This window comes from Callithrix jacchus, chromosome 4 (genome assembly GCF_049354715.1).
Source record: "Callithrix jacchus isolate 240 chromosome 4, calJac240_pri, whole genome shotgun sequence".
NCBI classification, from domain to species: Eukaryota; Metazoa; Chordata; class Mammalia; order Primates; family Cebidae; genus Callithrix; species Callithrix jacchus.
In genome coordinates, this window is record NC_133505.1 from 44,870,605 (window position 1) to 44,893,994 (window position 23,390).

Genomic DNA, 23,390 nt, shown 5'->3' on the forward strand with positions numbered 1-23,390 from the left:
ATATAAGTGTATGTTTAACTTTTTAAGAAATTGCTAAACTATTTTCCAATGTGGCTGTATCATTTTACACTTACACCAGCAACGCTTGAGGGTTTCATTTCCTCCATGTTATCACCAACATTTAGTATAGTCAGGCTTTTAAACTGTAGTTACTCTAATAGGTAGGTCACCCCATCATTTAAAAACCTATGGACAATCCTTGCTTGAAGGATTGCAAAATGCTTGTAAAAAGCTTGCAAAATGCTGATATTTCTTTTTTTTTTTAAACTAAAAAACTGTGGTTTGTTCTCTTCTGAACATGGTGAGCATCTTTACATGTTAAACATCATTTACATTTCTTTTTCTATAAAATATTTGTTCTTAATTGTTGGACTCCTGTCAGTATATCGTTTGGTTTGGGTTAATAGTGGGGTTTTTCTTGTCATATAAACATTTTAATGCAGCTAAAATTGACCAAGTTAGTTTTCCCCCATCCTTAGGTTTAAATGGAATTCCATCCATATCTTCTAGTACTTGTACGCTTTCATTTTTACCATTAGATCTTCAGTCTGCTTGGGATATATCTATACGCCTATTTTTATTTATCATTAAAAACCCATCTTTACTCCACTTTTTAAAAATGCCACTTTTACCATACTCTACTTTCTATGTATTGTATCTGCTCTTCTGTTAGGCATAATGTGTTTCGATATTCACTTACAGGTATACTATACATAAACTGTTTCTGTATTTTAATTTTAAATCCTACCTTTTTTTCCAAATTCCCATATTAACTGTAGCTTTACTCTTTTGGATTTTTCCTGTGTCTCTAATGGCTTTTTCTTTTTTTTTTTTCCAAATGAAACAGATTCTCGATCTCTTATCCGAGCTGGAGTACAGTGGGATGATCATAGCTCATTGCAGCCTTCCTCCTGGGCTCAAGTGATCCTCCAGCCTTAGCCTCCCAAGTAGCTAGGATTACAGGTGCCAATCTCCATGCCTGACTAACTGCACTGATTGGCTAATACCTCCTGATCTAACTGCATTGATTGGCTAATACCTCCAGTAAAATACAATAATGGAGATCAATGGCACTGCTCCTGATTTCAGAGGTAACAGTAATAATTCCTACTAAAAGCCTCACTTTTCTGACATGCTCTTAGACAAACAAATCATAAAACTGTTCTAATGAATAAAAACTTAACTCTATTGAGCATAGGAATAGATGGGCTTTCAAATTATTTTTTGCTTTATGGTTATTACTTTTATAAACCATCTGATCCATGCAAAACTAACTGGTACCATACAAAGATGTTTGTCTATTGTCATGTTTAGGTTTGGTTTCTACTCTACATTTGTTAACAAATACATTTGAATCTAGATAGAAACATTTGTGATTGTATTAGTGCACGGTGATACATGGCGTATACATTGCTTAAGCTGGTAATAAGGGGTCAGATGTTCTACTACAAACTTCAAGCACAGGCATAGATTTGCATTTTATGCAAAAATTCAGGTTTTACTGTTTTTACATTGGTGGAAGCTGATGTCATTAACTTAAAGGCAAGCAAATGCTTTTGTTTTCCAATCCTTAGCTGAACAAAAATACACACAATATAGCCTTTTCATTGGGCAAGACTTGCTTCTTGTATTTCACAAGAGACTGCAATATAACCCTTCCCTGAACAAGATGACCAGGATACTAATAAAACCATCTTTGCAGTTGTGTTTCATAAGCATATTTTATTTAAATAAATCCTCCAGTAGGAAATGGAGAATTTACTGCCTTTACTTAAAAGGCTATGTAAATAGCTATCTGTCAAATTTATATATGCAGCTCCCCAATATTCCCTTATTGGAAACATCAGTATTTCCACATCACATCACAGTTCCCAAAAAGGACTTTAAAGTCTCAAAATTCTGTATCTCCTTTGGCTTGCTTCTCTCTCGATTCCACCCAGGCTTTATTAATGGTTCGCTTCATATCATCATCTCCATCCTCATAAATGATCTTTAGAACATTCATCAATCCCTCACTAGGATCTGTTTCAGTGTCATAGGAGGGCTTCTCTTTTTCTTCACTCTTTTTCAAACTGAGTCAGGCAATCCCACCTTGTGTTTTCCACTTTTTCTACATAAGATCATAACTGTATCAGTCTTGACTTTTTTGGAACTGCCTTCCACAGAGATGGGTTTCAAGAGATTGTTCACAATCATGGAGTAACTCTTCCCATTTAGATTCTTTACCAAAAGATAAAATGACCTCTCTGTGAAATGGCACCTGCACATTCTCAGTGGGAACTTGATGAACTCCAGTTAAGGAAATGTAGATTTTCACAAACTTATCTGACTGATACCATTCATAATTACTGATTTTCACTGTATAGCCTGTTGTAATGGGAGCAACCACAGCAGCTGGCTTTTCATTGTCAAGAAGCTCTGCTTTCTTCTGTGATTTCTGTTGCATCTTGTTCTTGATTTGTCTCAATCTTGGATTTTTCAGCTGTAAGGGCATCTCGTATTCTTTTCCTAGTAGCCTTTTCCAGCAACACCTTTACCTCTTCTAGATCTTTCTGTAGCTCTTCTGAAGCCATGGGGGCTGGGTCAGGCCCAAGGCCCGAGCTCCAGCTGTGCAGAGGAGGGAACGGGAAACGCCGCCCTGAGTCTTCAAACCGAGCGCAGACGCCCACCAGCACGAGTCGCAGCGCAGTAGCCTGCGCGCACACCGATCCTGCGCGAGATCGCGGCTGGCCTCCCGCACGCGGTGGCTCTGGAACCTTCGTGAGGCCGTCGCCGCCACCGCCCACCGCGAGCGCGCACCGCCAGTCGACTGCTGATTTTATGTTTCTAACATTATTTCTGTATTGAGTACCTGGCATTCTTTGATAAAATAGAGCCTTCTCTCATCTACTGACATGATGTAATGATGTCGTCACCCTACATATATTTCCCACTGGAAAGAAAGGTAAAACGTTTCTTTTCAATTCCCAGTTTTCAAAATAAGTTGTTTGAATCTTCACACACTTTTTTGATTCAGGTAGGTCATTCTTTCTTTCTCTCATTTTTTTTTTTTTTGGAGGAAGTCTTGCTCCTTCACCCAGGCTGGAATGGAATGCATTGGCATGTGATCTTGGTTCATTGCAACCTCGACCTCCTAGGGTCAAGCAATTCTCATGCCTCAGCCACCCGAGTAGCTGGGATTACAGGCATGCCCCATCATGCACAGCTAATTTTTTGTATTTTTAGTAGAGATGGGGTTTTGCCATGTTGGCCAGGATGGTCTTGAACTCCTGGCCTCAAGTGATCCACCCACCTCGACCTCCCAAAGTGCTGGGATTACAGACTGTGTGCTACAGTTGTTATTTTTTTTTTTGAGAAAGAGTCTTGTTCACTGCCACAAAGGTGGCAGTGCAGTGGCACAATCTTGGCTCTCTGTAGCATCAACCTCCTGGACTCAAACAATCCTCTTACCTCAGCTTCCCCAGTTGCTGGGACAGGCACGCTCAATTTTTGTATTATTTGTAGAGATGGGATTTCACCACGTTGTCCAGGCTGGTCTCAACTCATGAGGTCAAGCAATTAACCTGCCTTGGCTTCCCTAAGTGTTGAGATTACAGGCATCAGCCCGGCTTTAGGTCATTCTTGTTTTCTCCTTTTGCAATACAAAAGATATGGCAATGAGACTCAAAAGAATTTAAAGAAGTTGCTTGGCCGGTTATGGCAATCCCAGCACATTGGGAAGCCAAGACAGGAAGATCAGGAGTTTGAGACCAACCTGGCCAACATGGTGAAACCCCATCTCTACTAAAAATACAAAAATTAGCTGGGCATGGTGGCACGTGCTTGTAATCCCAGCTACTCGGAAGGCTGAGGCAGGAGAACTGCTTGAACCTGGTAGGGGGAGGTTGCAGTGGGCTGAGATCACACTACCGCACTCCAGCCTGGGGGACAGAGCAACATCCCATCTCAAAAAAACAAAAAAAGAAGTTGCTCAAGGTCTTAATCCAGACAACAGCCAAGAATCCTGATAAGAGTCTGCCTCTACGGCCGGCCATGGTGGCTCACACCTGTAATCCAAGCACTTTGAAGGCCAAGACAGGCAGATCACTTGATGTCAGGAGTTTAAGACCAGCCTGACCAACATGGTGAAACCTCGTCTTTAAAAAAAATTTAAAAAAAGTTTGCCTCTAAAATAAAAGCACTCAGTTGGGTGCCGTGGCTCACATCTATAATCCCAACACTTTGGGAGGCTGAGGTGGGAGGATCACCTGAGGTCAGGAGTTTGAGATTAGCCTGGCCAACATGATGAAACCCCATCAAAAATACAAAAATGAGCCGGATGTGGTGGTGTGTGCATGTAGTCCCAGACACTCATGAGGCTGAGGCAGGAGAATCACTTTAACCCCAGAGGTGGAGGTTGCTGTGAGCCAAGATCGTGCCACTGCACTCCAGCCTGGGCGACATTGCAAGACTGTCTCAATAATAAAATAAAATAAAAAGCTCTCAGTTGCCAAGGTACTTTGAAGATTTGTTACTGCATGCCTATTTACTGGACACCTGCTTCCTAGTAACTGGTCAGAGTCTAATGAGAAACCTCTCGCCTCCCTGCCATGAACTCCCTCACTTGGACAAGGTCTCTATGGTCCTGTGTCTCACAGGCTGTTGTTTTCCCCTTTCCAGCACCTAATGGTATAAGGCTGAAACTGAACACTGTGACCCAACACGACTTTCCCATGAAAGCCCTGTTCATTGATTTCTGTTTTTCTTTGAGAAATTAGAGGTAATTCGACCTCCTGGGCTTTTTTCCAAGCAAGGGTAGAGGTAGAAAGTAGCAAGTGGTAGGAAAGCCATGAGTCTGAAAGAGGGACTAGATGGTGGAATCAGCGAAGGGCTCAGATGCTAAGGGGGAGGGAGTTTCTGAGGCTACCCTGGCTCAGAAGGCTGCCTGTGGGGGGGAAGAAAAGAAGCTAAAGGGTGGACAGGGTGATGGGAAGGCTCTGGAAGAGAGGGAGTAATTACTGAAATATTCAAATACTTCTGTGTTCATTGTAGACAGCAGCTGCTCTGAGACCTCATACCAGTGCTTGTCTTCCTCCCACCCCCGGCACCCAGTCTCCTCTCTTGCTATTCTCCGATGACTGTTTTGATTAGTTAGGGTCCAGGCTGAACTGTGGTTAAATATTTTGAATAACTTCCCTGGGTGTGGACACAAACCAGATTGGAATTCTAACTAGTGTGACCTGGCAACAGTCTTTTAACTTGAACACAGTATCACCAATCACTGTGAACATTCAGACAGCCTCAACTCTGTCTACCCTTGGGTCACAGGCTTTTAGGTACTGGGTTGTGATGTCATCTGTCATTCTTACTGTTGTGGTCAAAAAGATTGAAAAATCCAGATTACAGTGTTCCAGGCAGAGGGGATTGAATGCAGAGGTACACAGCTTGTTTCTGGAGAGGAAATATGAGATGCCTTGGAGGTAGGTGGGGGCCAGGTATGAAGGCCATGAGGCCCATGGTAAGTCGAGAGTGACCAGGAGGCAGTGACATTCCAATATGGGACACAGAATGGAAAGATGGTGAATTGGGGGTCTGAAGCATGTTGAGGACATGAGAAAGAAGCATGTGTGCTGGATGTATGACTCAGGGGTCAGGGACAGCACCCACTCCTCCAAAGATAAAGCAGAGAACCGAGGTCCTAAAAGCAGATGAAGTCCCTCAAGGAGAGAGGCACAAAGGCAGCTGGGAAGGGGCCCGGGAGGGAATCCCACAGGTCCCCTGCATTAGCAGGCAGAGGAGGATGAGCACTCTGAGGGTACTGAGGAAGAGGACCCAGAGACATGGGAACGTGGAAACTGGGAGGGAGAATTAACAGGCTGAGATGCTGTGGGATCTTATCCAGTAAGATAAGGACTCAGACATCTGCTGGGCCTCAGAGGCAATATGGGTTTATGGTTAGGTAGCCTGACTGCAGGGGTCAAATCTGGCTCTGGTAATTCTGAGCTCTGTGACCTTTGGCACATGACTTAACCTAGTGTGCCTCAGTTTTTTCATCTATAAAATGGAGGTAACATTTACTTGAGTTTTAAGGATTAAATGACTGTGTGTGTGTGCGTGTTGTGTGTACATGTGTAGAGGAGAGGTGAGAGAAAACGATAGAGACAGAGGGACAGCCAGAAAGAGAAAGACTGAGAGAGAGATGCTCTGAACCAAGTTTAAAAAGTAGTAAATGAGCCAGGCATGGTGGCTCACACCTGTAATTCCAGCACTTTGGGAGGCCGAGGTGGGTAGATCACCTGAGTTCGAGACCAGCCTGGCCAACATGGTGAGACCTCGTCTCTACTTACAATACAAAAAATTAGCCAGGCATGGTGTTGCATGCCTGTAATCCCAGCTACTCCGGAGGCTGAGGCAAGAGAATCTCTTGAACCCGGGAGGCAGAAGTTGCAGTGAGCTGAGATTGTGCCACTGCACTCCAGCCTGGGTAACAGTAAGACTCTGTCTTAAAAGAAAAAAAAAAAAGTAGTAAATGGGCCGAGGGCAGTGGCTCACACCTGTAATCCCAGCACTTTGGGAGTCCAAGGTGGGTAGATCACTTGAGGTCAGGAGTTTGAGACCAACCTGGTAAACCTGGTAAATGGTAAAACCTGGGCTCTACTAAAAATACAAAAATTAGCCGGGTGTGGTGGCAGATGTCTGTAGTCTCAGCTACTTGGGAGGCTAAGGCAGGAGAATCGCTTGAACCTGGGAAGTGGAGGTTGCAGTGAGCTGAGACTGTGCCACTGCATTCCAGCGTGGGCAACAGAGCGAGACTCTATCTCAAAAAAAAAAAAAAAGTGGTGAATGTTAAATACAAGCTTTTGCTAAATTATGACAGTTATCACTTGCTGGGCCTGATTTTTCTTGGCTACAGACTAGATTAGTGTGTAAGCTCTAGAAACTCAGAAAAAAAGAAAAGAAAAACAGTCATACTGGGGATAAATAGACAAATACCTTTCAAAACAGAATTAAGCACACACTGAAAGATGGTGACATCTTGACATCTCTACTCTGCCCTCTTCAGTTGCTTCTTGTCCTTGCTTTTGAGGACAAACTTACTTCCATGTATTTGTGAGTTCCAGAGTGCAAGCTAGGGTCACCAAAACAAAGGTTTCTCATCTTCCAGCTGCACAAGCAATCCTTTTATTCTACCCTGGATTCTTTGCCAAACCTCTTTGTAGGTCTGATAACCAAATAAGGTAACACACATGAGGCAGGCATTGAAGTCCAGGCGCCACTGAGGGGAGAGGGAGGGTGGGGCTGAAATCAAAAGGGGGAAGAGTCTTGGAGCTCAGAAACTGTGCTGCCTCAGGAGGCCCAGCATGCAGGGAAGGATGTCTGTCCATGTAACATGGTGTTCCTTAGGGCACCCTGGAGGAAAGGGGGTGCTGAAAAAACAAACACACCCCGCCTCCCCAGACACCAAAGGCAGGCAATTTCCAAGCATTGCTGCTTTCTTTTTTTTCCCTTCTCTCTCTCTCTTTTTTTTTTTTCTGAGACAGGGTCTCTCTCTGCTGCCCAGGTTGGAATGCAGTGGTGCGATGTCAGCTCACTGCAGCCTCCCGCAAAGCCCGGTTCAAGTGATTCTCCAGAGTTAGCCTCCCAAGTAGCTGGGACCACAGGCACACACCATCACGCTAGGCATTTTTTTTTTTTTTTTGTATTTTTGGTAGAGAGAGGGTTTTGCCACATTGGCCAGACTGGTCTCGAACTCCTGAGCTCAAGCAATCCACCCACTTCCACCTCCCAAAGTGCTGGGATTACAGGTGTGAACCACCATGCCTGGCTCAATCATAGCTGCTTTCTGCTCAAGTGGACACCAGGCTCCAGAGTCACATCTGGGATTTGAATCCCATCTTCATCCTTTGTAAACTGTGAGAACTTGGGCAAATTTCTTAACTTCTCTGCGTCCTAGTTTTCATTTGTTTCAAATGCTACAATTACATTTTATAACTCAGGTACATTCCAGGAAACAACAGGGTGAAAATTAGTGTGTGCATGTGTGTGTTGGGGTGGGGTGGGGTGTGGCTGCATGTGGACAAATGTGTTGAGGAGGGTGGCGAGTCAGAAAAATAGAATTACCCAAATGTGCTCAGAAAACTCCCACACTTCGGCGTTTGTGCGGCACTCCCAGATTGGGAGAAACAGGATAAGCTAAGTCATTATTTTAAGTGTTTTGGCTTCTACTTCAATAGAAAGAACTTTTATTAACTTTTCACCAAAATATAATTATAGCAAATTAGGATGGGTTTGGTGGCTTACACCTGTAATCCCAGCACTTTGAAAGACTGAGGCGGGAGGATCACTTGAGCCCAGGAGTTCGAGGCCACCTTGGGCAATAGTGAGACCTCGTCTTTACAAAAAGTCAAAAAATTAGCTGGGTGTGGTGGTGCATGACTGTAGTCTCGGCTACTCAGGAGGCTGAGGTGGGAGGATCACATGAGCCCAGGAGGTCAATGCTGCAGTGAGCCATGATTATGCCACTGCATTCCAGTCTGGGTGACAGAGCAAGATCCTGTCTCCAAAAAGGGAAAAAAGAAAAACAAAAATTAGACCACACAGAGAAATAGCAAAATCAAAAACAAAAGCAGAAAAAACTTCAACTGTCTTATCATTGAGAGCTAAATGTTACACTTTCCTACTTTTTTATGTGTCTGCATGTATATATACACACATATGTCTGCAGACACACATATACACATACAAATACTTGTGTATTTGGAAAGTGGATCATGCCTCCATTGTTGCCCAACCTTTGAGCGGGAGTGGTAAGAATAGCTCTGAATTGCCGGGCGCGGTGGCTCACGCCTATAATCCCCGCACTTTAGGAGGCCAAGGCAGGTGGATCACCTGAGGTCAGGAGGTTGAGACCAGTCTGGCCCACATGGTAAAACCCCGTCTCTACTAAAAATTCATAAAACTACCTGGGCGTGGTGGGGGGTATTTGTAATCCCAGCTACTCAGGAAGCCCAGGCAGGAGAATCACTTGAACCCAGGAGGCGGAGGTTGCAGTGAGCCGAGATCATGCCATTGCACTCCAGCCTGGGCAACAAGAGCAAAACTCTGTCTCAAGGAAGAAATAAAGAAGAAGAAGAAGAAGAGCTCTAAAGAAGATCGCATGCCAGTTGCCCATTCCAGGAAAAACGATGTTGCCATGTTGGTCAGGCTGGTCTGGAACTCCTGACCTCAAGTGATCCGCCTGCCTCAACCTCCCAAAGTGCTGGGATTGCGGGCATGAGCCACTGCACCCGGCTGGATCTTCTTAACACCCACTCAAGGCTGGAAGTGGTGGCTCACGCCTGTAATCCCAGGACGCTGGGAGGCTAAGGCAGGTGGATTGCTGAGCTCAGGAGTTCAAGACCAGCCTGGGCAATATGGCAAAACTGTGTCTCTACAAAAATAAAAGACACCACCCCAAAAAAAATATTAGCTGGGCATGGTGGTGCAAGCCTGTATTCCCAGCTACTCAGGAGGCTAAGACTGGAAGATGGCTTGAGTCTAGGAGGCAAAGGCTGCAGTGAGCTGAAATTGCACCAGTGCACTCCAGCCTGGGTGACAGAGTGAGACCCTTCTCAAAACAAACAAACCGACGAACAAACCCACTCAGTGGCCACTAGCCTTACCAGTTTCCTTACCTACATAAATCCTCTTTGCTGATTCAGTGTTTTCTAATATTTTGATTCTGTAATATACTTTGAGATGACTAAACTTTCCCAGGACACAACATGGTGAATAACAGGAAGTATAACTTAAATAGAATCATAAACTATAATCTGAAATGACCAGCCCTCATTTGCTGGACCCATTCTTAAAACGTTAAAACGAAACCAAATATTAACAAGAACACCGTTTTTTTTTTGAGATGGAGTTTCGCTCTTGTTACCCAGGCTGGAGTGCAATGGCGCAATCTCAGCTCACTGCAACCTTCGCCTTCTGAGTTCAAGCAAATTCTCCTGCCTCAGCCTCCCGAGTAGCTGGGATTACAGGCACCGCACCACCATACCCAGCTAATTTTTGTATTTTTAGTAGAGATGGGGTTTCACCTTGTTAACCAGGATGGTCTTGATCTCTTGACCTCGTGATCCACCCACCTCGGCCTCCCAAAGTACTGGGATTATAGGCGTGAGTCACCGCGCCTGGCCCAAAAAGAACACTTTGTAATGCAAGTTACAGGTTTCTGGCTACAGAATAAAGATCTGGGTAAATTTGTAATTTAAATTTTAAAGCATGTGACAAACAATAAGAAGCTATCAAGATGTGTTTGGATAGAACCTAAAGAGACAGGAGCAAAGGTGCCATCTCTATGGGTCTTCTGCTCTAAAACCAAGGCGTAGAGGATTGTGGCAGAGTCTCTGGGGAAGGGTGTGAATGAGAGCTTTCATTTACTCTTTTTTCTTTTTTCTTTCTGAGACAGAGTTTCACTCTTGTCACCCAGGCTGGAGTGCAGTGGTGTGAACTCGGCTCACTGCAACCTCTGCCTTCCCAGGTTCAAGCAATTCTCCTGCCTCGGCCTCCCGAATAGCTGGGATTACTGGCACACGCCACCGTGCCATGCTAATTTTTTGTATTTTTAGTGGTGCCATCTACTTTAGTAGGTGACTAAAAATTTTTAGTAAGATGTCATTGTTGGCTAGGCTGGTATCAAACTCCTGACCTCAGGTGATCCACCTGCCTTGGCCTCTCAAAGTGCTGGGATTACAGGCATGATCACCTTGTCCAGCCCACTTACTCATTTGTTAACCAACCTTTTAAAAAATTGGGCTGGGCAAGGTGGCTCACGATCACCTGAGGTAGGGAGTTCAAAAGCAGCCTGGCCAACATGGTGAAATCCCATCTCTACTAAAAATACAAAATATGTACCTGTAATCCCAGCTACTTTGTAGGCTGAAACAGGAGAATTGCTTAAACCCCAGTTCAGGAGATGCAGGTTGCAGTGAGCCAAGATCATGTCACTGCACTCCAGCCTGGGCAAAAGAGTGAGACTCTATCTCAAAAATAAAAATAAGCCAGGTGTGGTGAGTCAAACACCGCAGTGGTCAGGAGATTGAGGCTAACATGGTGAAATGTCTCTACTAAAAATACAAAAAATTAGCCAGTCATGGTGGCACATGCCTGTAATCCCAGCTACTCAGGAGGCTGAGGCAGGAAAATAGCTTGAACCCAGGAGGCTGAGGTTGCAGTGAGCCGAGATCACGCCGCTGCACTCCAGCCTGGGTGACACAGCGAGACTCCATCTCAAAAATAAATGAATAAATAAAAATAAAAGTATTTATGAAGCAGTAAGGGAGGTTTGAATGCTGATAGAATATTTGGTAATAAGGAATTATTGTTATGATTTTAGGTATAATAAAGATTATCATGATAAAAAGTACATAGAGGCCTGGCTTGGTGGTTCACGTTTGCAGTCCCAGCACTTTGGGAGGCCGAGGTGGACAGATCAAAAGGTCAGCAGTGGCTGAGGCTGAGGCAGGAGAATTGCTTGAACCCAGGAAGCGGAGGTTATAGTAAGCTGAGATCACCACTGCACTCCAGCCTTGGTAACAGAGCGAGACTCCATCTCAAAAAAAAAAAAAAGTACATAGAAGGGTGATATCTCAAAGTATCAGCGCAATTAAGATTTTTTGAGATGACATCGTTTTCTGTTTTTTTGAGACGTAGTCTCACTCTGTTGCCCAGGCTGAAGTACAATGGTATGACCTCAGCTCACTGCAACCTTCACCTCCCTGGCTCAAGCGATTCTGCTGCCTCAGCCTCCTGAGTAGCTGGAATTAAAGGTGCTTGTCATGTCCTGCAAATTTTTATATTTTTATAGAGACAAGTTTCCATCATGTTGGCCAGGCTGGTCTCAAACTCCTGACCTCAAATGATCCACCTGCCTTGGCCTCCCAAAGTGCTGGGATTTATAGGCATGAGCCGCTGCACCCAGCGGAGACAAAGGCTTGCTCTGTCACCCAGGCTGGAGTTCAATGGTGAGATCTTGGCTCACTGCAACCTCTGGCTCCCAAGTAGCTGGGGTTCAAGCAATTCTTCTGCCTCAGCTTCCTGAGTAGCTGGAATTATAGGTACCTGCTATCACTCTGGTATAATTTTTGTATTTCTAGTAGAGATGGGGTTTCACCATACTGGCCAGGCTGGTCCCAAACTCTTGATCACACAGGTGATCCATGTGCCTCTGCTTCCCTAAGTGCTGGAATTACAGGCATGAGCCACTGTGCCAAGCCACCAAAGCAATCAAGTTTTAAAAAGCTTAAAACTATGTAATTTGTAGGAAATATTCTTTTTACATAGCTGTCCAGGATACAGAACTAAAATGACCTTTTAAATGACTATCTATTGTGATTATGTGTGCTTGCTTATTTTCTATTTGTCCCTATAGATCAACACAGTCCAACAGAAATAAAATAAGAGCTACATCAGCTAGGCATGGTGGCTCACGCCTATAATCCCAGCACTTTGGGAGGCCGAGGCAGGGGGATCACGAGGTCAAGAGATCGAGACCATCCTGGTCAACAAGGTGAAACCCCGTCTTTTCTAAAAATACAAAAATTAGCTGGGCATGGTGGTGTGCACCTGTAGTCCCAGCTACTCGGGAGGCTGAGGCAGGAGAATTGCTTGAACCCAGAAGATGGAGGTTGTGGTGAGCCGAGATTGTGCCATTGCACTCCAGTCTGGGTAACAACAGCGAAACTCCATCTCAAAAAAAAAAAAAAAAAAGAGCTATGTAATTTTTTTAGAGGTAAAATCTTGCTGAGCTGTCCAGGCCAGAAAGCAGTAGCTTTTGGTAGTGCAATAATAGTGCCAACTCAGAGTAGTTGGGACTATGGGTCCATGCCACCTTGCCTGGCTACTTTTAAATGTTCTGGCAGCCACAGTTTAAAAAGTATAAGGAAATAGATGAAATTAATTTTTTTTTTGAGACAGCATCTGGCTCTGCTGCCTAGGTTGGAGTGCAGTCGTGCCATCTTGGCTCATTGCAACCCCCACAGCCCATGTTCAAGTGAATCTTCTGCCTCAGCTTTCTGAGTAGCTGGGACTACAGGTGTCCACCACCACACCCAGCTGGTTTTTGTGTTCTTAGTAGAGACAGGGTCTCACCATGCTGGCCAGGCTGGTCTCAAATTTCTGACCCAAAGTGATCCACCAGCCTTGGCCTTCTGAAGTGCTGGGATTACAGGCATGAGCCACTGCTCCTGGCTGAAATGAAATTAATTTTAATATAGTTTATTTTAATTTAATTTTATTTTTTGAGACAGGGTCTTGTGCTGTAATCCAGGTTGGAGTGCAGTGGTGCAATCTCGGCTCACGGCACAACCTCTGACTCCCAGGTTCAAGTGATCCTCTCACCTCAGTCTCCCTAGTAGCTGGGACTACAGGAATTTACCACCATGCCTAGTTAATTTTTGTATTTTTGGTAGAGACGGGGTTTCACCATATTGCCCAGGCTGGTCTCAAACTCCTGAGCTCAAGTGATCCACCTGTATTGGCCTCCCAAAGTGCTGGGATTACAGGCATGAGCCACTTAATCTAGTTTTTAAACTCAATACATCAAAAATATTTGAACTTGAAATCAAATAAAATAATCTATTCTTTTTTTTCATATGAAGTATTTGAAAGCCAGCATGTGTTTTTCTTTTCTTTTTTTTTTCAAGATGGGGTTTCACCATGGATGGCCAGGCCGGTCTTTTTTTTTTTTTTTTTTTTTTAGACAGAGTCTTGGCTCTGTTGCCAGGCACCAGGCTGGAGTGCAGTGGCACAATCTTGACTCACTGCAACCTCCACCTCCCGGATTCAAGCAGTTCTCCTGCCTTAGCCTCCCAAGTACCTGGGACTACAGGCGCATGCCACCACACCCAGCTAATTTTTGTATTTTTAGTAGATAAAGGGTTTCACCATGTTGGCCAGGATGGTCTCCATCTCTTGACCTGGTGATCCGCCCGCCTCGGCCTCCCAAAGTGCTAGGATTACAGGTTTGAGCCACTGCGCCAGGCCTTGCCAGGCTGGTCTTGAACTCCTGACCTCAGGTGATCCACCCACCTTAGCCTCCCAAAGTGCTAGGATTACAGGCGTGAGCCAACGCACCCAGCCAGCATGTTTTTCATCTACAGCACTTCTCAATTAGGACTAAACTTGCCACATGTACCATATACCTGTAGCTACCATATTGGATAGCACAATCCTAGAGCAGTTTTCTAGCCTTCTCAGCCCTGTTCTGTGCTCTGGCCCACTGACCTCTAGACTTGTATCACACAGTTCTCTTGCCCTCAGGCTTTCAGTTGGTTTTGAGCAAAAGAAGTCACCATTAAAAGATGGGATGATGGAGGAAAGGAGAGGCAGGTAAAAAAAGAAAAAAGGAAAAGAGCGGATGATGGAGAGACTGGTCCAGTTATTCTAGCCCCACACCCCCATAACTGGGCTGCCATAGTTCATCTATCTATAAGCTATAAAAACTCATCTCCCATTGCTGCAGCACCTGGCTGCTTCTCGTAACTCTGCTCCTTTCCCTGCTCCATTAGGCCTAAAGCTGCCTTTGGGATTGCCCTCTCCCCTGTGAGTTTCCTTAACTCTGGCCACACCCCTGTATGTAATTCCCTCTGTGGTGAACCCTTTAAGTGTGCTATCTGTTTCCTGCCAGGATCTTGACTCAACCATGTGGTTAACAAACTATTGTGATGGTTCATGTTCTGTTTTTGTTTTTTTTGAGACACAGTTTCACTCTGTGGCCCAGGCTGGAGTGCAGTGGTGCAACCTTGGCTCACTGCAACCTCTGCCTCCCAGGTTCAAGGGATTTTCCTTCAATTTTCCGAGTAACTGTGATTACAGGTGAATGACACCACGCCCCGCTAATTCTTTTTTTTTTTTGTCTTTTGAGATGGAGTCTTGCACTGTCGCCCAGGCTGGAGTGCAATGGTGCGATCTCAGCTTACTGTAACCTAAGCCTCCCAGGTTCAAGTGATTCTCCTGCCTCAGCCTCCTGAGTAGCTGGGATTACAGGCACCTGCCACCATGCCTGGCTAATTGTTTGTATTTTTAGTAGAGATGGCATTTCACTATGTTGGCCAGGCTGGTCTTGAACTCATGACCTTGTGATCTGCCTGCCTCAACTTCCCAAAGTGCTGGGATTACAGTCATGAGCCACCATGCCCGGCCTTTTTGTATTTTTAGTTGAGATGAGGTTTCACCATGTTGGCCAGGCTAGTCTCAAACTCCTGACCTCAGTTGATCCACTCACCTTGGCCTCCCAAAGTGTTGGGATTACAGGCGTGAGCCACCAAGCCCAGCCTGTGTTGCTTCATGCTCTTTTTATTTTTTTATTTTTTGAAATGGAGTTTCACTCGCGCCAGGCTGGAGTACAATGGCGTGATCTCGGCTCACCACAACCTCCGCATCCTGGGACTACAGGCGTGTGCCACCATGCCCAGCTAATTTTTGTATTTTTAGTAGAGACGGGGTTTCACCTTGTTGACCAGGATGGTCTCGATCTCTCGACCTCCTGATCCACCCGCCTTGGCCTCCCAAAGTGCTGGGATTATAGGCGTGAGCCACCTCGCCCGGTCAGATGCTTCATGCTCTTTAAGATTTTCCTTAGTTCGCTGGGCAAAGTAGCTCATGCCTGTAATCCCAGCACTTAGGGAGGCAGAGGTTGGCAGATTACAAGGTCAGGAGTTTGAGACAAGCCTTGCCAATATGGTGAAACCCCATCTCTACTAAAAATACCAAAGTTAGCCAGGCAGGCCCCTGTAGTCCCAGCTACTCAGGAGGCTGGAGCCTGTAGTCCCACCTACTTAGGAGGCTGAGGCAGGAGAATTGCTTGAATCTGGGAGGCAGATGTTGCAGTGAGCTGAGATCGCACCATTGCACTCCAGCCTGTGACAGACTGGGACTCTGTCTCAAAAAAAAAAAAAAGATTTTCTTTCATGGATATTTGAAGTCAATCACAATATTCAAAACACTAAATCTTATTTATTTATTTAGAGACGCAGTCTTGCTCTGTCACCCAGGGTGGAGTGTGGTGGTGCCATCTTGGCTCATTGCAACTTCTGCCTCCTGGGCTCAAGCGATTCTCAGCCTCCTAAGTAGGTGGGATTACAGGTGTGCACCATAATGCCTGGCTAATTTTTGTATTTTTACTAAAGACGGGGGTTTTGTCATGTTGGCCAGGCTAGTCTTGAACTCCTGACCTCAGGTGATCTGCTCACCTCAGCCTCCCAAAGTGCTGGGATTATAGCCATTTTTTTTTTTTAGAGACAGTGTCTTGCTCTGTTGGTCAAGTTGGAGTGCAGTGAAACCATCATAGCCTACTGCAGCCTCAAACTCCTACAGTCAAGAGATCATTGCCTTCTCAGCCTCAGAACTACAGGCATGCAGCACCACTTGGCTAATCAAAAAAAAAAATTTTTGTGGAGACAATAATAAAACTGCTGGTCTCAGAAGCCCATTGCCTTAAGCGATTCTCCCATCTTGGCCCCCCAAAGCATAAAATATCAAACCTTATACAAAACTATTAGTGCCTGGTCATGAGTAATTTCTTTTTTTTCTTTAATATATTTTTTTGAGACAGAGTCTTACTATGTTGCCGCAGGCTGGAGTGAAGTGGTATAATCTCAGCTCACTGCTACCTTTGCCTCCCGGGCTCAAGTGATCCTCCCACCTCAGTCTCCTGAGTAGCTGGGACTACAGGCACACGATACCTTGCCCAGCTAATTTTTCTATTTTTTTGGTAGAGTGAGGGTTTTGCTATATTGTCTAGGCTAGTCTTGGACACGTGGCCTCAAGTTGTCCTCTCACCTCAGCCTCCCAAAGTGCTGGGATTACAGGCATGAACCACTGTGCCCTGCATTTTTTCCTTAAATTAAAAAAAAATGTGGCCAGATGTGGTGGCTCACACCTGAGATCCCATTACTTTGGGAGTCTGGTGGCAGGCGGATCACATGAGGTCAGGAATTCGAGACCGTGTCTCTACTAAAAATACCAAAATGAGTTGGGCATTGTGGCACACAGCTGTAATCCCAGCTACTTGGGAGGCTGAGGCAGGAGAACTGCTTGAACTCAGAAGGCAGAGATTGCAGCGAGCCAAGATCGAACCACTGAACTCCAGCCTGGGCAACAGTGAGACTCCATCTCAAAAAACACACAACAACAACAAAAAACAAAACAAAACAAAACATAACTTAGACATAGTGAATTGGTAACAGGTGAATTTTAGAACTGAAAGATAACTTAGCTCTCAACTTAGTAAGAAGTCTGTCAGAATAATTTCTGTATTTGGAATCTTGGCCTGGTGTGGTGGCTTACACGTGTAATTCCAGCACTTTGGGAGGCAGAAGCAGGAGGATCACTTGAGCCCAGGAGTTTGAGACCAGCCTGGCCAACAGAGCAGGATCCCGTCTCTGTAAAATAAAATATAAAAGGATATTTGTATTTAGAATATTTCCGATGGCAAGTGATAGGAAAAAACCTAACTCAAAGTGGCATAAGCACCTTGAGAAAAGTGTAGGAATTTGTATGCTTAACCCTCTGTGGTGTGGGGGTTCTGTTTCCAGGACCCCTGAGGATACCAAAATCTGAGGATGCGCAAATCCCTTATATAAAATGTAGTATTTGCATATAATCTATGCACATCCTCCCCTATAATTTAAATCAACTCTACATTAATTATACCTAATACAAGTAAATGGTTGCTATACTGTATTGATTTAAACTCGTATTAATTCTTGTTGTGTTTTTTTATTCTTTTAAAAAAACATTTTGATCTGTAGTGGGTTGCAGGAACCTGAGGATACAGAGGGCTGACTGTATGTTCAAATAACTGGGAATTCAGGATGGGCGCAGTGGCTCACCCCTTAATCCCAGCACTTTGGGGCACTGAAATGAGCGGACAACTTGAGGTCAGGAGTTCGAGACCAGCCTGGCTAACATGGGAGGTAGAGGTTGCAGTGAGCCGAGACCTCACTGCTGCACTCCAGCCTGTGAGGCTCCATCTCAAAATAAATAAATAAATAACTGGGAATTCAGAAAGTGGAGCTGGGTTCAAGGCTTCTTCAAGACTCTCCAGGGTTTCTTATTTTCCACCTTGCAGTTCTCCTTCCCACTGTGTTGGGTCTACCTCAGGCTGCTTCTGCCCTCTTGGAAACAGGCTGGCTGCCCCAGCTTAGGACTGTGCTAATCAGGGGAAGTAGCACACCCTCTCTCTGGTTGGCCTAAGAGCAGTGCTGGACTCAGCAGCTGACTGGTCTGACTGGATTCCTTATCCTCATTCCTAATGGGGGAAGGTTCGAGGGAAAGACTAATAACTTGAATGATTTAATTAATTGGTAATGGTTACCTCCCTACCCCTAAAAAAGAGGGATGTAGGACCCAACCACATTCGAATCAATAATACGTACTACTGTGAGAAGGGTGGTTCCCCAAAGAAAATCATATTCCTATAGGCTGGGCACAGTGGCTCACACCTGTAATCCAAGCACTTTGAAGGCCAAGGTGGGTGGATCACCTGAGGTCGGGAGTTCAAGACCAGCCTGACCAACATGGTGAAACCCTGTCTTTAAAAAAAAAAAGAAAATCATATTCCTACAAGGTATGATTCCCATTCTGAGTCCGTACTAATAACTCATGTAGTTGAGGGTCCAGACAAGAGTGGTGGTTGTATAAGTTTAAAGGAACATTAAAATACTCCACAGGACCAGGTGTGGTGGCTCGCACTTGTAATTCCAGTGCTTTGGGAGGCTCTGGTGGGCAAATCACTTGAAGCCAGGAGTTCGAGACCAGTCTGGCCAACAAGGTGAAATCCCATCTTTACCAAAAATACAAAAATCAGGGGCCAGGCTCCATGGCTCACACGTGTAATTCCAGCACTGTGGGAGACCGAAGTGGGTGGATCATGAAGTCAGGAGTTCCAGACCAGCCTGGCCAATACGGTGAAACCCCATCTCTACTAAAATTATAAAAAATTAGCTAGTTGCAGTGGAGTGTGCCTGTTATCCCAGCTACTCAGGAGGCCGAGGCAGGAGAATCACTTGAACCTGGGAGGCAGAAGTGGCAGTGATCCGAGATTATGGCAGTGAGCTGAGATTGCATCACTGCACTCCAGCCTGGGTGACAGAGTGAGACTGTGTCTCAAAAATAAAAAAATAAAAATCAGCCCAGCATGGTGGCACACGCCTATCATCCCAGTTACTTGGGAGATTGAGGCAGGAGAATTGCTTGAACCCTAGAGGTAGAGGGTGCAGTGAGCCAAGATCGTGCCACTGCACTCTAATGTGGGTGACAGCGTAAGACCAAAAAAAAAAAAAAAAACCTACAGAAAGTGGATAATTCATTTGTCTGAAGTTGCTAGAAGATAGAAAGCTGTGGATGACCAGGGGAGGTTCCGAATATTTTCATTACTAGAGGTGGAGGGATTAAGAAAGTTTCATTGAGGCCTGGCGTGGTGGCTCACGCCTGTAATCCCAGCACTTTGGGAGGCTGAGGCAGGCGGATCACCTGAGGTCAGGAGTTCGAGACCAGCCAGGCCAACATGGTGAAAAAAAAAAAAAAAGAAAGAAAGTTGCATTGAAAGACATACACCTGTAAAATTAGCCCTTTGGGAGGCCAAGGCTGACACATGCTTGACTAGCACTACACACAAAAACAAAAACAGAAAAAGCAGTGAGAATGGGAAAAGAAAAAATTTTTAAAGGCCAGCATTTATTTATTTATGAGACAGGGCCTCATTCGATTGCACTGCAATGCATTGGAGTGCAGTGCCACGATCTTGGCTCATTGCAGCCTCAACTTCTTGGGCTCCAGGCAATTTGCCCACCTCAGCTTTCCAAGTAGCGGCTACAGGTTTGAATCATGACAGCTAATTTTTTTGTATTTTTAGTAGAGACAGGGTCTCCCCATGTTGCCCAGGCTGGTTTCAAACTCTTGGTCTAAAGTGATGAGCCTGCCTAGGCCTCCCAAAGTGCTGCAATTACAGGAGCCACTGCACCCAGGCAGTCAGCATTTTTAAAAGCAGTGATTGAGCCAGAAGATTTACATACATCATTTCTCTTACTTAATTAAATAATTTAACAGCGCAGCGAGGTGGCTCATGCTTGTAATTCTAGCACTTCTACAGACTTGTCTGGAATTTAAGACCAATCTCAGGAGTCGGATTGATCTCAAACAACTTTCCCAAGGTGGTAAAATCGTTTGAGGCCAGGAGTTCAAAACCAACCTGGACAACAAAGTGAGGCTATTGTTATAGTGAACCCCAGTTTCTCTTCAAATAATCAGTATGTCAGTGTGTTCAGCTCTCTTTTTCTTTAAATCTCTATTTTAAAGTTTAACTTCATTTTAATTCCAGTAAACAACTTTCTCCACTGGTTCATCAGTGGTTCACATCTGCTCCTCCTCCCTCTGGTTCCACCCTGACTCATCCCAGTCACATAATCACCCCTGGCTACCTGCTCTGACAAGCCTGTAAACGTCATTCCCACCAAAACACCCACCCTGCCACTCCAGCTTGGCCCCCTGCTCTTTTTAAAATAGCCAATCGGGATTAGTCTAGCTTGTGTGGTCTAACCCTAGCCAATAGGGGATGACACAGCAACAGAGACCCCCCCCACCTCATCAGGCATAAGTACCCCTTTCTCACCTTGTCCAAGTGGGCAGCAGCCATCGTTACTCCATCCGTGCACCCTGTACCCTTCTATAGAAATAAACTGCCTTACTGAGAGTACATATTTTTGAGTGCTATTTCTTTTGTGGCATGGAAATTTTGTTTATAACAGTTTGTCTCTACAAAAAAAATAAATTAACCGGGCATGGTGGGTGGCTAATTTTAACCCATGAGGTCCAGCCCAGGAGGTCCAGGCTGTGGTGAGTGTTTAGTCTACTGCTCTCCTGACTGATTAACAGAGCAAGACCCTATTTCAAAAAAAAAAGAAAGAAAGAAAAGAAAGGCTGGGTGCCATGGCTCACGGCACTCTGGGAGGCTGAGGAAGGTGGATGGCTTTGGACTCAGGAGTTTGAGACCAGTCTGGGCAACATGGTGAAACTCCCTTTCTACAAAAAATATGAAAACTAGGCAGGTGTTTGTGCCTGTGGTCCCAGTTGTTGGAGAGGCTGAGGCAGGAGGATCTCCTGGGCCCAGGAGGCAGAGGTTGCAGTGACATGAGATGGAGCCACTGCACTCCAGCCTGGGAGACAGAGTCAGACCCAGAAATAAATAAATAAATAAATAAATAAATAACAAATATGTATTGCTTGCCTGCTATGTCGTTTCCAAGCCCTGGGGATGCAGGTATGACCACAAAGTGACAAAACCTTACAGCTGTAACCCTGCAAGGCTGGGGCTATTTTACAGACAGGAAACAGAGAGGTTAAGCATTCTTCTCAGGATGCTTCAGCCAGTCACTAGCAGTGGGGGCTGGGGCCAAATCCAGGACTGCCTGACTTCAGAGCCTTTGATTTGATAGAAATAAATAAAATAAAAAAGTGGAGAAATTTTACATAGAGGGAAATGTAAGTGAGGCAGAAAAAAAAATCTAGAAGAGAAATAAGAAAAAGTTTGCTAAGATCCCCTTTCCCGATTTTACAGGTGAGGAAACTAGGCTGAGGATCTAACAAATCTGTATTTTTTTTCCTCCACTACAGACAAACCTTTTAGAACCACAATAAGAGATAAGGCTTCAAAAGAAAAATACCTGGGCAAGTTAAAACATAATAACTGGCATATCTTTCAGCTAAGAAGGAATCAATGAAAATATAGGTTCTTTTTCTCCCTGCCTTTTTTTTGAGAGGGAGTCTTGCTCCCTAGCCCAGGCTGCAGTGCAACGGCATGATCTCAGCTCATTGCAACCTCTGCCTCCCGGCTTCAAGCAATTCTGTTTCTGCCTCTTGAGTAGCTGGGATTACAGGTGCGTGCCATCATGCCCCACTAATTTTTGTATTTTTAGTAGAGATGAGGTTTCACCATGTTGGCCAAACTCCTGACCTGAGGTGATCCTCCCGCCTCAGCCTCCCAGTGCTGGGATTACAGGCCTAAGCCACCGCACCCGGCTTTTCTCTCTCTCTCTCTTTTTTTTTTATAAGAGCAGCTACAAGTAAATTTAACAATACTTTAGACCAGACTGAAAGGGGGTTAGGGTGGGGGTACACTTGGGGGCAAGAGACTAGCTCAACTGTTCAGGAAAGGGAGAGCTTGATGATTTTTTTCCTTTTCTTTCTTTTTTTGAGACAGTCTGGCTCTGTAGCCTAGGCTGGAGTGTAGTGGTAGGATCTCAGCTCACAGCAACCTCTGTCTCCAGGGTATAAGCGATCCTTCTGCTCTCAACCTCCTAAGTAGCTGGGATTACAGGCGCCTGCCACCACGCCTGGCTAATTTTTGTATTTTTAGTAGAGACGGTTTCACCGTGTTGGCCAGGTTGGTTTTGAACTACCGACCCCAAGTGATCCACCACCTCGGCCTCCCCAAGTGTTGGGATTACTGGCGTGAGCCACTGTGCCCGGCCCTTGGTGATTTTTTTCTTTTCAAGACGGGGTTTCACCATGTTTGTCAGGCTGGTCTTGAACTCCCGACCTCAGGTGATCCCTCCGCCTTGGCCTCCAAAGTGCTTGGCATGAGCCACCACGCCTGGCCCCTTAGTGATTTTTCTAACCCAATCAGTCTCTTTCCCCTTAAGAGTTATTCTTGTGGCTGTCTTCGTAGGGGAAATGGCCAGGACAAATACATGCCAGGCAGTGCAAGGGCTGCTAGGAGAAAGGCCCGAGATATCCTTCCTGGTATTCGCTCTGGGGCCCATTATTTACATTCAATCTTCAGAAACTTCCCTTTCCCGGTGTTTGCTAAAGGAGATAGTTTCCAGGTCACCTGACCGGTCTCATTTGCCGTTAGCGCCAAGTCCTGCAAGTTTGCGAGAGAGGCGGGAAACCAGCCAGAGTTGGGCAAACTTTCCAAGCCAGGATTTTCCTTCAGTGTGGAATCTAGGCGGCCACAGTCTGGTGCCAGCTGGATCTCAAACAGTTCCGTGACCTGTTTGTAAACGCGATACTTGGTTCCAGCCTAACGGCTCACAAGGGTGAAGCAATTAATAAATTCAATCCTTAATCTCGTTAGGAGCCAACGGCTCCTACCAGTGTTTGGCTGTGGCGGCGACGGTGCTGTTTAAGAAGTCTCACCCTATTTGGAGGTGAGGAAGAAGGGTCTTGACTTGAGGGTCGACAGACAGACCAGGAAGAACGCTCGAGAGAGCGCCAGGCCTGTTACTACGAGCGCGCGCCGGCGCACGTCTCCTCCCACCTGGAACAACCGCCGGAGCGCGCTCCCAGCAACCGCGGCTGTCGCTGCGTTTGTAGCCACTACGTCACGGCGTCTTCTGCTTCTCATTGGGCGAGCCCGTCCAATCATG

General features: G+C 45.3%; 1 pseudogene across 1 annotated transcript; it reads right to left on the reverse strand.

The window, feature by feature from the left end:
* Window positions 1-1,162: 1,162 nt before the first annotated feature.
* LOC100407651 (calcyclin-binding protein pseudogene) lies at window positions 1,163-23,283 on the reverse strand (annotated as a pseudogene). The gene is made up of 2 exons (XR_013534195.1): window positions 22,792-23,283; window positions 1,163-17,405 (listed from the first exon to the last, which is right to left on the reverse strand). The product of XR_013534195.1 is annotated as a calcyclin-binding protein pseudogene (transcript).
* Window positions 23,284-23,390: the final 107 nt, after the last annotated feature.